The sequence below is a fragment of the Pipra filicauda genome, unplaced genomic scaffold (assembly GCF_003945595.2).
Source record: "Pipra filicauda isolate LSUMZ 115617 unplaced genomic scaffold, ASM394559v2 scaffold113_size4260070_pilon, whole genome shotgun sequence".
In the NCBI taxonomy this organism is placed as follows: domain Eukaryota; kingdom Metazoa; phylum Chordata; class Aves; order Passeriformes; family Pipridae; genus Pipra; species Pipra filicauda.
In genome coordinates, this window is record NW_024103585.1 from 904,358 (window position 1) to 921,982 (window position 17,625).

The 17,625-nt window shown below is 36.2% G+C and overlaps 1 protein-coding gene across 4 annotated transcripts in view; it reads left to right on the plus strand.

The window, feature by feature from the left end:
- The window catches only part of GRM8 (glutamate metabotropic receptor 8), a 329,218-nt gene that overhangs the window by 260,687 nt on the left and 50,906 nt on the right, over positions 1-17,625 (plus strand). The gene's annotated exons all lie outside the window — the stretch shown is intronic.

The following is a 17,625-nucleotide window of genomic DNA, read 5'->3' on the forward strand; positions in this document are numbered from 1 at the left end:
CGTTATCACTCTCTACAACTCTCTACTTTTAAATACTCCAAGAAACACATTGAGGTGCTGGAGCATGTCCAGAGAAGGGCAAAGGAGCTGGTGAAGGGTCCCAAACTCAAGTATGAAGGAGTTGAGGGAGCTGGGTTAATTTAGTCTAGAGAAAATGAGGCTCAGAGGGGACCTTATTGCTCTCTACAACTGTCTGAAAAAAACAAGTGACAGGATGAATGGAAAAGGCCTCAGGTTGGGTCAGGGGAGGTTTACGTTGGATATTAGGAAAAATTTATTCCCTGAAAGAGTAGTCAAGCATTGCAACAGGTTTCCCAGGGAAGTGGTTGAATTACCATACCTGGAGGTATTTAAAAGACGTGTACATGTGGAACCTAGGGACAGCGTTTAGAGGTGGACTTTGCAGTGCTGGTTTAATGGTTGGACTTGATCTTAAAGGTCTTTTCTAATCTAAAGGCTTCTATGATTCTACTGGTTTGATTTTAATACGGACAGTGAAGAATACCCATTTGAGTATTACATTATTTTAAAACACTTAAAAATATTCTTCATTTATTCTCTGTTAGTTGGCAGAAGAAAGTTCTTCTGCTTTGTTCTTGAGAAGACAGTAAAAGATAACACAGTAACCCAAAACAAATTTTTTATATATTAAAGTTGGATGGATGGATGTGTAGTTACCTGCTCCTTTCAATGATATTTTAGAATCATTGCATATCTGTTATTCCTCAGACTGATTAATAAGTTAGGCAGGGAAATAATAACTCATCCTTCAAAAAAAGGTATCAAGCAAAATGTAGGGGACATGTATATTGCCCAGGTATTTCAAATAATATAAGAGGATGGAAAAGTATTTAGTAAAAGAGAAGTTTGAATTCTAACCAATTCTGATCTAGTTAAAACACTGGGATGATGAACTACTGCAATAAAAATATTTCTTAAATATAAAGGGAGAATTTGGTGCTTTTCTATATAAATAACTAGGATTTTTATTGTCCCTTATTACTTCATAGAAAAAGAAATAAAAGACATAACACACAATCTTAGATGATGTTTCAAATTGGTGTCTTAATGTGTTCTGCAAGTTTGGGGAATGTCAAGTCCCACCTGTGCATGGAAGTATATTTGGTTTGAAAATCACCATCCCAATAGAATTCAGAGAATATAATATGCAATATTTTTATGACAGACAAGCATCAAGCTTTAACTTAAGAAGTTTTTGGGTCCAAGGCAGTTCTCTCTGTCAGAAGATGTTCTTCTCATGAAGAGAGTAATGAGAAAAGCAAAATGAAATTAATCTGTTTCCTTATTAGCTATGCAATATTCACAGGTTTTACTTGAGTTATGTTAGCCATTTGAGTAGCTCTGCAAATGTACGATACCAAGTGTTGTTTTGCTAGTGGCTGATGAGAAGGGCAAGAGTGTAAATTGATGACTAGATCCAAGAAAGGGATTTTATGCAGTAACTTCAATCATACCACAAAAAGCAGGTTTCAGACATCTCTGGTTTTCTGTGTGAGAGGTTCCTGATGAAGAGTAAAAAAGACAGTGTAGCAAATATTTACAAATTATTCTCCTGTTGAAACTATTTTGCAATAATTATCTGAGTGCTGCCCACAGTAACACATATGATAACTCCCCATTTTCAGCCACAGCTGTTAAAACACTTTACCATAACTACCATTTAGTATCTATAACTACTTGGTAGGAACTCATTTATTTAATTATTTTGCCCAAATAGAAAAAACCCTACCAACAGAAACTGTATGTAGCAGACTATGTGGCAGTGTTATTTCTCTTCACTAACCTGATGTCTGTCTGTTGAAAGGTGTGAAAAAAAAAAAGGTTAGACAAGTTTAAGGTTAATATTGAACATTGATTTTTGGAAAACCCTACAGTTAGATCTTTATCATAACTACTGTGAAATACATTCCAGATCTTCATAATTACTACATTTTTCTGTAAAGTTCTTGTTTATTAAATGAACTCAAAAACTGATACACCAATTTTGCATGAATGTTAGTACTAACATAGCAGTTATGTAGTACTTGCTAAAAGCTGCCTAAGAATTTGCTTCAATTTTAGTTCCATTCCAATCTGCCTTTTTCTATCTCCCCTTAGACTGCTAAATTTTTCATTAAGCCTGTAGCTTTTCAGCCCCATTATTTCTGCCTCATATATGTGTACTTGAGGGAGTTCTCTGAAATATGATTAGATTGATGGTTACTCATACTATTGAAACCACACCATGCTAACCACATTGACCACAAATCTAACAGGAAAGAATTTATATAAGAATGCATCTCATCAACTTTCATTGGAAATGGGTGTGTTAAGATGTTGTTTCCCTCTTTTTACACCTCCATGATCTCACATGCTGGATGCAGCTGGTTGTTCAAACTCACAGGCAAGCCCTGTCCAGTGTGTGGAGTTGTGAAGCAGTTTGCCGGACTGGCAAACTGCTCCATAGCAGCTGCTTCTGCTCCCAGCCTTGTGCCAGGGCCCTGCTCTTGTCCCACTGCCCCCCACTCTGCTGCACGCCCCCTGCTCACAGGGACCAGGGTAAGCAGGCATACAGGGCTCAGTCTCCTGGGGACTGACAGGGCATTATTTCTTAAAGTTTGTTAGGGCTTGGGATGCTCAATGCTGGCTTTCATCACTGTGTGTAGGTGCTGGTGCAGTAACAATGAAGAAGAAATTGTAAAAGTTGTGGTACAGTCCATTTCCATCTGTTTCTATATTCATTAAAATTAGCATGTGTTGATGGTGGTTCTGACAGATGATGATCTGCTGTGGCAGAGCTGTTTCCTACTCTCACTAGATGAAATATATTAAACCCAAATAATCTTTGTGGATGATTGTCAATACTCCAAATCATCATACTGAAAATTAGGTAGTGCTTTTGATTGCTAGTGAATCAGAGGGAATACAGTGGATGTTTTCATTAGTTTCTGTGAAAACATCTATATTTATTGAAAGCAAAACAGTATTAAGATGGCAGAGCAATTTTTACCTTGCTGTTCTATGAAGGAGATGTTTTTAAAATATAATGCTTTTCCCACTGTATCCTTCTTTCTCCTGTAGTTTCATCTTAATGAAGACACATGAAATTATAAGTTTTAGTGAATAATTGTCAGTTAGATATCCTTTATAGATACTTCTACTCTGATTTTTACAGATATTTCTTCCTCAAATTGTGTGGTAGCATGTTGTAGCTATGATGTGTTTATGTAAGAAAAACAGCCTTTCGCATCACATGCAGCAAACTCCAACAGAAACTCCGTGACATACAGAACAAGTGGTGGATCAGTCTAGCTGAAAAAACACAATTGTGCGCTGACACGGGTGATCACAGAGGTTTCTATGAAGCCCTGAAAACAGCATACGGGCCTACATACCAAGCTCAAAGTCCTCTACTCAGTGCTAATGGTCAAAAACTTCTTACAGATAAGTATGGTATCTGAGGCGACTGAAGGCCCGCACTAAGACCTTAAACCATCTTGTCCGGGAGCTGCTTTATGCTGATGACACCGCCCTTGTTGCCCACACAGAAGCAGCTCTGCAGCGTTTAACATCCTGCTTTGCAGAGGCTGCTGAGCTCTTTGGGCTGGAAGTCAGTTTAAAGAAAACAGAAGTTCTCCATCAACTGGCACCTTAGGAAGTCTTCCATCATCCCCACATCACCATTGGCCAATCAGAGCTCAAATCAGTCCAGCAGTTCAATTACCTAGGTAGCCTCATCTCCTCAGATGGTAAGATTGATGGAGAGATAGACAACAGGTTAGCAAAGGCATATAGTGCCTTCGGAAAGCTTCATAAAAAGAGTTTGACAAAATAAACACTTGAAGAAAAGCACAAAGGTCAATATTTACAGAGCCATAGTGCTGTCTACTCTCTTATACGGATCTGAATCATGGGTCATCTACCGCCACCACCTGCGACTCCTAGAACGTTTCCATCAACGCTGCCTTCGTTCAATCCTAAACATCCACTGGTCAGACTATGTGACCAATACATCTGTTCTAGAACAAGCAACAGTCACAAGTATTGAGGCCATGTTGCTGAGAACACAGCTGCACTGGGCAGGGCACGTCTCAAGGATGAAGGACCACCATCTCCCTAAGTTCACCGCTTTATGGTGAACTTGCCACTGGCTGCCACAAGAGAGGAGCCCTGAAGAAAAATACAAGGACTCCCTGAAATAACATCTCAGCCTCGACCATATTGATCATCATAACTGGTCTACTCTGGCCTCCAATCAGGAGACCTGGAGACACACCATCTATAACACTACTGCTTCCTTTGAGAAAGCACGCAGGATCACTCTCGAGGAGAAAAGGCAACACAGAAAGAATCATGTCCTGCAGAATTTACCACCTAAGGATTCTTTCTGCTGTGCCTTTTGCAATTGGACATGCTTGTCTCGTATTGGCCTTATTAGCCACCAACGCGCTTGTGTCAAATGTGGGTAGAGACCTTTCCCTAATCTTCGTTCCCAAAACCCAGCCATGACCATGATCATCTATACAGCTGGTATTGTGCTTCCAAAAATTTATCATTTTTATTCATCTGTTTATTTTCTGTGACAGAAGAATAAATCATGGAAGTATGTAGCTAACATTAGAATAAGTCTTGCATCTAAATAACTGAATATAAAAGGCTCCTTTTTGTATTTCTAATCTCCTAATTTCCCTTCCTTTTCCTTTTCCTTAGGATGCTCTTTGATATTTTATATCTGGTTGTGGCAGCAGTTCTGTTGTGTGAGCTACTCACCTGGTAGCCAGCTCTGGTCCTGTTTCTGACCCCAATGCTAAGGAGTCAGGGTTCCTCTGCTGGTGTCTCTGGTTCCTCAAAGTTTTCACTGACACTGCAGGGTCCTTGTTGTCAAGCTTCAGACTTGTTCCTTTCCTGGTACAGTGCTGGTTTTCCATTTGGGCACAAAGTGCTGACTCTGGCTAGATAAAGACTCTATATCATGCTCCCTAAGGGGATCTTTATCAGCAGGCTTCACCAGCTGCAGAGACCATTGTATCTTTGATGCTGTTTTTTCCCTATAGACTTCAGTAACATTAATGCTCTCCTTTAGGCCAACTGACCTTTTAGATTTCATCTGAAGCAACTATAACTTCCAGATATAGGAACTTCATGATACTGATCAGTAGTACTCTTGCAATTCTTAAAAAACAAACACATACATGACAATGCTTAGATATACAGTAGAGAAAATAAATTAGGAAGGAATAATTTACTTAAAAATTTAATTTTTTGTGTGATTCTTGAGTTTGAATATGGTATCTCAATCTTTGACAGACACAAAGAAACTCTGAAAACAGGTATTTGGAAACATCAAACTGTAATTTCAAAGAGCCTACTGATTCTGACCACGTACATTTATACCTCTTTTAGTAAAGAGGTGTAAAGTCCTTTTGCTCTCTAAGGTTTCCTGGCTTAATGTGATCTTAATGTACTGGAAATAACCAGACCTCAAATACTTTTAGTATCATTTTGAAGGAAAACATAATTGCCTTAGAACTTCTGATCATGGACTACACATTAACTGTCAGGGTTTTCTGTTGTTTGCTTTCTTAATTTTCTTTTATTTTCCAATAGAAAAAGAGAACTTATTTTTCAAGAAACTCTGATAGTTAAAATCCTTTTTTCAAAAAAAAAATTCTGGTTTTCAGAATGAATAAAAATCCAGGCAAAGGTAGATGTTTCTACAAAAGTTATGTTTTATTCATATTGCAACAGTATTTTGCATACCAGGTCACACGTAAAAGTTCTTTACAAATATGTGGGCTTAGCAAATTTGAGCTCTCAACCATGTAATCTCTGTACAAGGAAAGTTGTTAAAAACAAGCTTACTTTTCCTGGCACTTATGGTTTGAAATCAAGTTCTTTTTATGATTAATAATGAATTCTCTCTTAGAAACTATGTTCTGTATTGCATGTGTTGTAATAAGGGCTAGATTGAGATGTTGCCTGATGGCTTTTGTCAGTGGTAGTAGATGGAAATAGTCCCAATCCTAAAGTTTTAGTAACAAGTTTCTCATTCCTTTCCTTAGAAACGCATTCAGTTTGTTCTGGTTCATTTCTGAGTGACTTTTTTTCTCCTCTGAAGAACTTTCTATTTTTAAAACTGAATGCCAGTTGGAAAAAGTTGAAATGCTAAAGGATTTTAAAATCTTATATTTTGACTTTTAAAAAAAAACCCCACACCTTTTTAAATTCAGTTCAACACATTTTCAGATTGCTTTTCAAGCTTGTACATTGCTTTGGTCTACCAAAGTCTGTGTTTAAATATCCCAATATGAAAAATATGTAGATCCAAGTCCATATTCTTCCAATAAGCAGTTCTGATTCATGGGTCTTCAGGCAGACGCAATTATTGATGCTTTCAAAATCACGCATTTAGCTGATGCAGTTAAAATGCTTGAGTGGATATCCATTAATGTGATAAGGAAAAATCCTTAAGGAAAAATCCAAAGCATATCAAATAAACTGTATGTTTCCCTGGAAATTTTCAAGACCAGATTAGATAAGGGCATGAGCAACCTGGTCTAGTGAAAAATATCCCTGCCCATGACAGGGTAGGTTGGGACTAAATGGTCTCCAAGGTTCTTTACAACCTGGGTCAATCTATGATTCTTTGTTCAAGTGAAAACAGTGACATTTTAAAGGCAGAATTCACTTGTGTTTGTTTTGTTGTCTGTTTTGTTTTGGTTTGTTGTTTTTTTTTCCACCAGAACACAAGAGTTCTGTTGAAAGACAAAAGAAATTTTACAATAACAGATTTTTGACATTCTCTTAGACATAATAAGGTGCATAAGCTTTCAGATTTATGGAGTGTATGCATTGAGGATATAAATGGCTCAGGGGCATCCATTTTTCTATAATGATCTTGATTTATGACTAAGTGAACCATAAATTAAAATTACACTTCTGTGATGAAGTATCAGAGAGACAACCATAATCATCATCAGCCTTAAGCAGAGTGTTAGGTGAACTAGTAAAAATTGGGAACCCCATGTTGACAGAGAGCTTCCCCTCAGGCAACCAGATCACAAAGATATTTGAATCAGTTTTTGATTTCTGTTCTTTTCTGGGACTCTTGCCTTGTATCTAATCCCGAAGGAAACCATCAACACTGAAATTAGTCAATTCTTTTTGGAAGTTACAGATTCAAAATGCATTAGTTTCCTTTCTAATGGCAAAGAAAATGACTCAAAAAGCTTCTGACATTTTCTGTAACTGCACCAAATAAATTTCAAGCTTTGCTGTAGGCCACTATATTTCATTAAAGAAGCCAGAGAGCCTCTTTTTTTCCTGTGGTAACTATTATATAATTGATAGATGTTTTCAAATAGCTAAACCTAAGCCCTTTTTAACAAAAGAACATAGTACAGTGAAATACATAACAGGAGCACTTAGTGCTGTATATGATTATATCTATAAACAAAATATGACAATCATATGGCCTGCAGGGTGTTCTTCTGCCCATATATAATAGGGCAGTAGAGTTCAAACTTACACTCTATCCATGTTATCTGACTGAAAATTTTTGATGCTGGGCTAAAAATATAACTCAATGAGACAAGCAAAAATGTTTTTAGTTCTTCTCAAAATTATACTGCTGTCTTCCTTTAATCTACAGAGGACTGAAAGTAGAAGAAACCGTTATGGTTTTTAGACTACTTAGGTTTTGCAAAGCTAGTCCTGCTCTTAGCACTGGTCAATAAGTACAGTTCAGAATTTGTTCCATTTTATGGTCAGTATCTTAGGTCAATATGAAAAATGTAGTCACCAAGAACCAATGCTAGACTGAAGGGATAAGTCAACAGTAGGCTACAGTAGCTGCAAAATGTAGACAAGACAAAAAAGTGCAAGAAATATGGAGTAAAATTAGGATTTTATGATTTTGAAAGGTTGCAAATTGTATTCATATAAAAAGCTTTGTAATGGAGAGGAAATAGGCTGAGAAAGCATTAAAAGATTTTCAGAAGTGCCCATAGTAGAACAGATGCTATTTCAGACATGACTGAAAACAGAACTTGGATTCAGAAGCAAATGAGCTTAGAAGAACCAAAGAGTGACAATATGTCTTCCTTCCGAAGTTTTTTACTTTGTTGGTCCTAATAGGCTTTTTTCTCCCCAGACAACCAACTTCACTGATTCTCTGGAGAAAAAAAAAAAGGAAAATGGATAAAAGATAGTGACTAGGAAAATATCCTGAAATTTGATAACCATTTTTTCTTCATTAGAATGATACCAAATTGCCAATGAAACAGTCTCTGCTTGAGAGTTAGGATGAATAAGGGTTTTTTCCCACCTTGTCAGGGTGAGTGAAAGTCAGGTTTCTCAAATGAAACATAGCGTTGCAGTTACATGCTTGGCTGTGAATTTGTCACAGAATTCTTGAGTGGATGGTAGATATTTTATAGCTTTTTATGATCATCCTTGGTAAGAAGTGGTATGATTAGAATGAATTGTCCTTTGAACAACCATAGCCAACAGGACCATGGAGTATGCTTGTTTTTTTCAATAAACCGGAAAGGAGGCCTTGTCATGCACGACAAATAAATTAAATCACTTGTGTTTTAAAATATTCTTTTCTCTTCTGCAGTAAAAACAAGTGTGCAGTGATAGAACAATAAAAAATCAGGAGCTTTTATATGAATTCCTGGAGAGTTCTGCATTCATATATGGGACTTCAGAGCAGGGTTAGCTGCTCCCCTGGTACAAGCTAATGTTACGAGTTTTAGCATAGGCAGACAGCTACTGGGCATAGCAGGTAGTTTGGATTATGCATAGCTGGAGCAATCTGCAGTGAATTGCTTTGTGAGGTACCCGTGTAAAATGTGGAGTATGAGCATGTTTCTTCCCCAATTTCTTCCATCTTTCTCCTTTCTCCCCATAGAAATTTATGTATGTATTGTAATTTGAAAATTGAGCTGCCCTTTAAATCTTGAAGCAAAACATTCATGCTTAAAAGCCAAAATGGTAGATTAAATTACTACAATTATTATTTGGTTTTGTTACATAATGAAAGTCTACTATTAAAAATCATTAAATGGAAAATGAGAGGGATTCTGTGGTTATGATATGATGAAAGAGAATAACTGGCAGTTAGAAGAACATTACTGTATGATTATTTTTTCTATTTGCTTTGCTGTAATTTCTCTTCATCTTCCAATAATATTATTTTAATTTCTTTAGGATAGTCATCTAATATTTATCCAGGATTTTTCATCCTGATAAATCCCCAAACAATTTTTTTTTAATTGTTTAAAGATAGGAAGTGAATTATTTTCTACATTTTTCAATATGATATCACTGATTTTAGTGGTGATACTGTGTTAATACATCTTAAGGCAGGGAATGATTAGAATAGCTAATCTCATTGTAACTTTGGTTTGCATGAAATAGATTTAGTGTTGAATATATCAATAGGATAGGCTGGAAATGACTGGATCAAATAGGAAGGATTGCAGTACTCTTTTTGGTAACTACAGGAATTCAAGCAAACCCCTACTTTATGGAAAGCTTAGGCATAAAGCTAGGTAACGGTTTTGGAATGGTTAACTGACCTGCATCGCCAGAGGTCATTGCAGCAAGGGACTCCCAGACTTTGTGGTGTAATTCATCTGTTCTCTTCCCCAGTGCTATGAGCTCGTTGGCAGAACTGTGACTTCACTCAAAAAGGTAGAATAGCTGGAGAGAGTCCAGCTGCAAGCCATCTAAATGTAGACCTGTAGGAAATATTTAGGCAAACTAGGATTGTTTAGTCTGAAGAAGACTACACTGAGAGGGGTTATGTTAATCTCTTTCAATACAGAAAAGATTATTCAGGAAAAGGACAAACTGTTAGGCATAGTTAATTTGGCTGTTAGGAGAAGTAGTGGATTTGAATTACAGTAAGAGAGACCTAATGGAGACGTGCTGAAAGATTCTAACTGAGCACTGGGCTGCCTTGGGAGGCTGGACCGTCTCCAGCACTATGGGCTGTTTGGAGCAGGTGAGCTGTACAGGCTGAACTTGCGTAAGTAATTCAGAGGCAGGGACATCTTCAGCCATCACTTCTTAAGTTTTCTGGCTTTCATTTGTTTGATGGGTTTGGTCTGCTAATAATCCCCTCAAAGGCAATGTCCTGTATGCCTTGAGCAAATACTGGGAGGGATACAAGCAACTGGACTTCTACACTTGAAGTTTTGTGAGTAAATACAAGACTGTCTATATTTTTAGTGAGAGCCGTAGAAGAAAACCATGTCAGATTTATCAGTTTATAAACTTGGCTACTTATTTAGGATCTTTTTTTGCTTTGGGTTGTGCAAGCTTTTCTATCAATCCTTGGAAAGTTTTTCATTCACATATAGGTCTCCAAATTGGACTTTGTTTTCCACATACCGTGTGCTTAATATTTCGCAAGCTGATTTAAGCTCCTTTAAGTCTATGTGGAAAACAGTTTACTATTGTGGCAGTGATAATTTCTTTTACCTAGACCTTCTTTCCCTAGCACTTCTTAGAGAAGCATTTTCCTTGTAAACAAAAGCAGAAAATTGTTCAATTTAGTCACATAGAGCTTGTTTTCTAGACACACTTCTGATCTTTGCTGATTTCCTTTGGACTTCCCATTTGATTCTCCTTGAAAGTGAAACACAATGATCTAACTTTCAGAAAGTGTTCTGGCTGAAGTCTCGCTAGTGCAGAGTACAGCAGAAACATCATTTCATATATTCATGAGCGCAGAGCAGAGGGGAAAGATTATTGTATCTATCCATGTTTCTCTGGATGGCATTTACCCCTTTTGCGACAGTATGACATCGGTTCAGTATATCATAATCTACTAAAGCCCTGAGATCTCTTTTTCTGCTGAAGAACTGCTATCTCCCTGTCCTTCCTGACCCATAATGTACTGTTAGTTGTCCCGGTTAAACTGGATGCTTCATTTTTTCAGACTCCGTGGTATCATTTGGAATAAGTGCCCTGACCTTCAGCATAGCTTGAATCATTTCAAGTGTTACTGCCCAAATTTGATCACCATACACTCTATTTTGTCATCCAAACTGAATGAGTGGTTATTACAGGTATTAAATAATAGCAGACTAAGAATAGACCTTTCCGGGCCACACCCTGAGTCATCCCTTCCCTTCTGTCAGTAAATCAACTACAAATTTTATCTTTCCACAGCTTTCTAATATAATTTGCACCTAGCCTTTAGGGGCTAGATCTGTTTCAATAGATTGCCTATGACTGAGAGTGTAATTTGAGGTGATGTCAAAAATCTTTCTAATGTTAAGATAAATGACACCTGGCTGCTTGCCTCTCATCCATGCTTCCTGTTACTGTCTCACTGAAGGAAAAGTGACAGCTCATTGTTGACAGATCCCTTTTGACTGTTATTTGTCTTGTTTGTTTTCTCTAAGTTTTTGAAATGTGTTTGCTTATTTCCTTCTGTATTTTTCTGGGAATTCAAGTTAAACTGAATGATCAATAATTCCCTGGATTCTTCTTTCCCCCTCTTTTCTGAGTGTAAGCACTAGGCTTCCTATTTGCAAATTCTCCATACTTCCCCATAAAGTGTCAAAAGCTTTCTATCTCAGCTCTTTATAAACTGTAGAATAAACCTCAATATGTTCAGTCCATATGAAAGCCCCCGACTTCCTTTCATTTTCAACATATTCATCTCTTTCCTTAGTAAGAAGGATTTTTGTTTCTGTTTCTGTTTTTTAACCTCCCCTGACTAAATGTGCTGTGTGGCACTTTCTCTAACTTAAACTTCTTCCTCATGCTTGTTTTTGTACCTTCCAGATCACTAAGTCTCTCCACAAAATTTTCAATTTAATTATTAACTCTTCATTCTAAGCAGCAGCACAGACTTGGCAGTGAGAGCTCTTCCCCTGCTGCTGTAAATCTCAGTATAAAACACAGTCTGTTTTCTGTCTGTTCTGAACTAGTTTTTTATATGGTTTTGTTACCTGGCTGGAACTATGTTTAAATGGCCAGTGTGACTTTATTTTGTTTATCTAGCATTGAAAATTCAAAATTATTACCATGAAAAGATCTGATACGTGCTATTATAGTGGGAAATTGTCTCAAAGTAGTGTCGAAATGTATGTCTTGGTGTTTAGGATTTTGAAGTGCTTCGGGGTAGAATGTACTACACATATTAACAGTTTTTTTGTCTGAGAAACAGGTTAGACAAATATGTCAGGAACGGTTCAGATATAGTTACTCTTTTCTTAAGACATAGAAATAAACTCGATCCCTATATTTCATCTGAGCTTGTCTATACCTCTGTCACACTCAGTGAAGGTTGCTGAGGTGAGGGCAACTTTTCTCAAAATTTAAAGTGCTTCACTTTGCAGAAACACTGTTTGGAAGCTGAGAAGCACAGGATATTCCAGCTCTGGTTTATGTTATTCTTTGAGAGTCTTGCTGCTGCTAATGCTTGAACGGAAAGCTCAAGAAATAGATGCAAAATTACCCCACTCTTTTCTTTCAGTTCCCTTATTAAAAATATTTTTTGGTAATATTTCCTCAAAAAGCCACAGTTTGGAGGTGTGCTATGGCTGCAGACTATCATGCTGATCAGCGTTGCCTTATTGGTTTTAGCATGCTCTGTTCTGTATTCTGCCAATACACTGCTCTCCTTTACCTTATGGTTTGACTGTGAATTGTTTAGGATTGAGACCATAATTTTTTCTTGCAGATTTGTATAGTCCTTAGTGCAACTGAGGTCTTGGTCTGTGAGCAGTGTGGGAATAAAAAGAATATGTTATCTGGGTGTTGGTACTACTTCGCAGGAAAGGCTGTGCAGTTTGGAGTTTAGAAGCATTCATTTCAGAGTTTCATATACACAGTGCCTTTTGCTCAGATCAAGATATAGGAAAAAAATTAAACCATTGAAAAATAATGAGGTAGGATTAAAACTAAAACCCATCAACATCTTTTTTTCACACCGAACTGGGGCTTTTTATGATTGACTAATTTCTAGTTTTAAAGTAATTGAATATTAAAGACAACAAAAAGAAAGACAAGTCATCTCCTTACGAAGTAATAAATATAAGTATGGGCCATGAACTTGTTAGCATAACAGCACTGAAGTTACTGGACTGACCTAAATCTGCTGAAGGTCTAGCCCAGTACATTTTTTACAGGTCATTATGAAGGATTTTGGGGGCAACAGCTTCTTTTCTTGATAAACTTATCATCTAACCAATACAATAATTAAAAACATGCCATGGTGGATTTTTTTTTTTCATTAAAAAATGGGATTTACTAAATGACGTAGTCTTAAAAGTAAAAAAAATAAACCTGTTTTAAATTTCTTTAAAGTCAAATGGCAACTGTGCTTGACCACGTGTGTTCCTTCTGTTTACTCTGAGCTGTGTAGTAGGGGAGAATTTGAGCACCATTGGGATTGAAAAGCATCTGACAGACTGGAGGGAAGTATAGTAGCTATTGAGCATTGGGCTTGGAAAAGCCAACTCTAACTTAGGTAACTGTAGCTAAAAGAAGTGGATTTGAGAGGGAGCATCATCAAGAAATGCAACTAAGCTATTAAACTAGTAATGGGCCTTGGGCAGAACTGAGGAGATTCTCCAGGCACAAAGAAAGTGATGTAAAGAATTCTTTGCCAGAACCAGGCTGCTTCTCTTTTCTCAAAGTACTAAATTTTTTAAGGTATGCTTGCAGGCTATTTCTGCATCATCAGCTGCAGGAAATAAAAAGTACTTCCAAGCATTATGGTTCAAATGGCCTTAGTACTAGAGACTGTCAAAACTAATCAGCTGACAAAAAGGGGTGATGGTGGAAGATTTTGTCTTAAAAAACCCATTTCTTTAAAAAATCTAAATCTGACAAGTTTCTTTGTGTTTTGTTTGTTTTTAATTTGAGTCGTTTTGAACATATTTAATTACATAGGCAAAGTTATAGTACAGTCTGCTTTTGGTAGCATATAATGACTTCAATCCCTGTGTGTACATGACGAGTTTTATTTATAAGTGCTCATTAAATTCTCCCCAAGTGCATGTCAGGGACATGTAATGTCAGTGAAGTCCTCTAGGTAAGGATACATCATAGAGATTGTCTACGTGAAAGTGGTCTGCATAAAGATTAACTTTAGAAACCTGATTTGTAGTCTGATCCATTGGTAGTAATGATGTGTTTTCAAAATATAGAAAGTAAACCATTGAAAGCTCTTTCAAAAAATCTGAATTCTGCTGATGTCATATTGAATAGGATATTTCTGTGGTGGCGTACTTTTCTTCATTTGGATTCTTTGATTTAACTGTGGGGCTTTTTGTCTCATTTGTAAATAGAGAGGTTATCTCCAGAAACAGGTGCTTGAAAATTAATTGTAATTCATGCTTTCCATAAAGCAAAAAAATGTTGTATAGATTGAATAGAAGTGTCTAGTAGATGGCTGTAAAATTCCATGCAGTGGAATTAGTTACACAGTGTAGTAACAGTAACTGTGTGCTTTGTGCTAGCCTACTCCCTAAGCCATATGAGAATAAAATGATGTTTCCCAGGTATTCCATTTGCATTAATGTTTGCTGTTTGGCATATTGAAGAAGAAAATACATTGCAGCTCCTCCTATTCTTGTATCAAGAGTCTGCTACGGTCAGCACTTCTGTAACCCATCAGTACAATCCAAACCACCAGAGAAAAGTAAAAAAAAAATAAAACCTAAAATTTATCCCCAACCATATAAAGATTGGGGTTTAAAGTCTGTATAGTGCTGATAAACACTCTCTAGTTTAGATTACCACAGTGTGTTCCTCTATGTAACTATTCAGTAGTCATGAATTATATTACTTAATTAGTGGGGTAGGTTTCTTTGAAGTAAAATTACAGCATCGGTATCAGCCCACTAAATAACATACCTGCATTAATAAAGTAAGGCTAGTATTTAACATTTTCTGTTTATGAGAATAAGAAACTTTTTATTTTTTTATACTGTTGCTTTTTATTTTTATGTATTACCTCACAGCATCCTTCCCTTTAATTATTTTGCCCTAGCTGAAAATGACTTGTTAATATGTCCGGAATATTAAAAATAATTCCAGAGATTGGTGATATCGCAGTTCTGGAAACTGCAGACGACAGGAAAGATTTTGACATGCTGAGGAAGCACAGAATTATTATGTTTCTGGTATTAATTATTTGAAAAAATATTGTTTAACTTTAAAAGTAAAAGTTATTTTAGAAGTTTTCTAAAATATAAGTCCCTGTTGGGCAAAAAACCTTCTAGACCTGAGCGATGGACATCAACTATATTTCTACTTGAACTTTATAGTCACATTTAAACTTAAGCATCTTCACTCCTCCTGTCTGCATGACAGCTTTCCAGTCAACCGAAAAGCTGAGATGCAAGCAGGTCAAATAACTTGCCTAAGTTCACTGAGAGAGTCAGACTGTATCAGAGCTACATAGGCTAAGTCTAAGCTTAGAGACCAAAGCTGCACCGCTAATAATATCACCTTCCTTCCTTCCTGTAGTCTAGGACATTTTATATCATACTTGCATATAAATAATTATGCATACATACATGTAAATAGATATTAAAATGAAAATAACATTAAACTTAACCGTTTTTCCTTTAAGGAAGCTGTGAGATAGAGATAATAAGTGGTTTGCCTAGGAGGAACTTTGGGCAGGCGCATTCACAGTTAGGAGAAATCCAGCTTCCATTTGGGTTCTATCAACAACCTGTACTTCTGATCCTAAAGAAAATGAGAATTATTTGTCTTGTAGTATTTCAGACAGATCCTTTAATAGTCATTGCACCTGATCAAGCTTCTCAGACTCCTTTTCAAACTGATATTAGACTGCAGTAATTTTTAACCAGTACATGCTAAAACTAAAGTTATAATCCCATGTTCTTTGCAAAAGTCTTGGGATGTCTATGCCTGAAATTCCAGAAAATGACATCTCAGCTGTTAGAAAAATATCTGTAGCAGGTGAATGATGTAAATAGTTTCCAGCAATTATGGCAAATTTGGTAATGACAGTGATTTTATACTGGCATGACAATTTGGAGTCATTCTAAGTTTTTGTTGTTGTTTTTTGTTTGTTTGTTTTTTTGTTTGTTTGTTTGTTTGTTTTGTTTTTCTGTTTGGTTGTTTTTTTAAATTTTTTTTTTTTTAAATTTAAAATATATTTTTTGTCATTGACTTATTTCTTTTCTACACATGCCCACTTAAACACTGGTAAGTATACCCAGCTTTTCACTAGAGGGATAAATCTGTCTGGCAGACTAAATGCAATAATCATTATGTTTAGATGCATAATGAATTCATTTTAGTTGAACCAGTTTCAATTTAATTTTTTCTGATGGTTCAGGTGACTTAACTGGACAAGGTACATTAAAAACTTCAACTTTTACTGTGAGAATAAACATGCTAGACAATTAAAAAAGCTAAATATTAGATGAAATTACCTTAATTGACTCACTTGCTATGCTCCTTTGATGAACATTTTTGTCAGAAGGTAAATACTTCCAAGAACTTGAGATAGAAATAAGAAAAACTCCTAGTGATAGCCAGAGGTGAAATTTCAGCTCTTTGTCATTTTTATAACTAAGAATCTGAATATATATTAAAATTCATACAAATTTATATGTAAGAGTCTTGATGTTTCAAAAGTCTTGGCTGACTACAAAATAGGATACTTGTCTGCCCTCACAACTCTTGCAAATACCACTTGCATTCCTCTGTCCAGAACTCATATAATTCCATCTGTTACAATAATATCCTTAAACACATATTTTTCATTATTTTTAATAAATATCTGGCTCTGAGATAAGATTTGAAAAATGAAAATTCCTGCAAGTTATAATGTAGCATAATCAGAAACATTTAAATATTACCCACCCAATGTCCTCTGAAATAAACTCTCTGAAGACTGTCCAGTTGTCTTTGTATTGTTCATCAGTTACTGAATTAAGTAAGTTTTTCCATGGTAATGAAGAATGGAAAACAGGGTGGTTTTGTACACATTAATTGGACACATAATTCAGAAATTATATTTGACCTATTAATAGCACTTTTGATCACTCTCCTCCAGTTGCTGAGGGTAGTGCTTAACGAAATAATTGCTTGATTGTTGGAAGAACATAGGTGCCAGAAATGTGAATGTGCTACTCATACTGTGCCATGTAAATCTCATATTGTTTTAGGCCACTTCTCACATCATTAATTTTTAGTGTTATTATTAGATATTAGAGGGAATTGTGTTTGTAATGTTCATGAAGGACAGAGGTGTTTACTTCGTTTTGATATGAAATAACATTTCGTCTGTATTTGAAGGCTTTAGTGAACTGAGAATCTTAGTCCTGCACGTTAAAGAAAATTGCAGCTCCATCAGGCAAATATCTCATGTAGAGATGATTTTTATGTCTGTTGAAATAGCAATGAAGCTACTCTCTTTTTGTCTGATGATGCATTTCATAGAAAATTAATACATGTCCTAGAGACATGTTGTCATACTATTTCTGATGTTTTCACTCTGATAAGCATTGGAATAGCAGAAAATGGAAACAGATCTTAGGGAAATGTGAGGTACTTCATGATAGCACATCAGTCTATCAGACACTTTCTAAATTCAGAGAAACTACTCAAAAT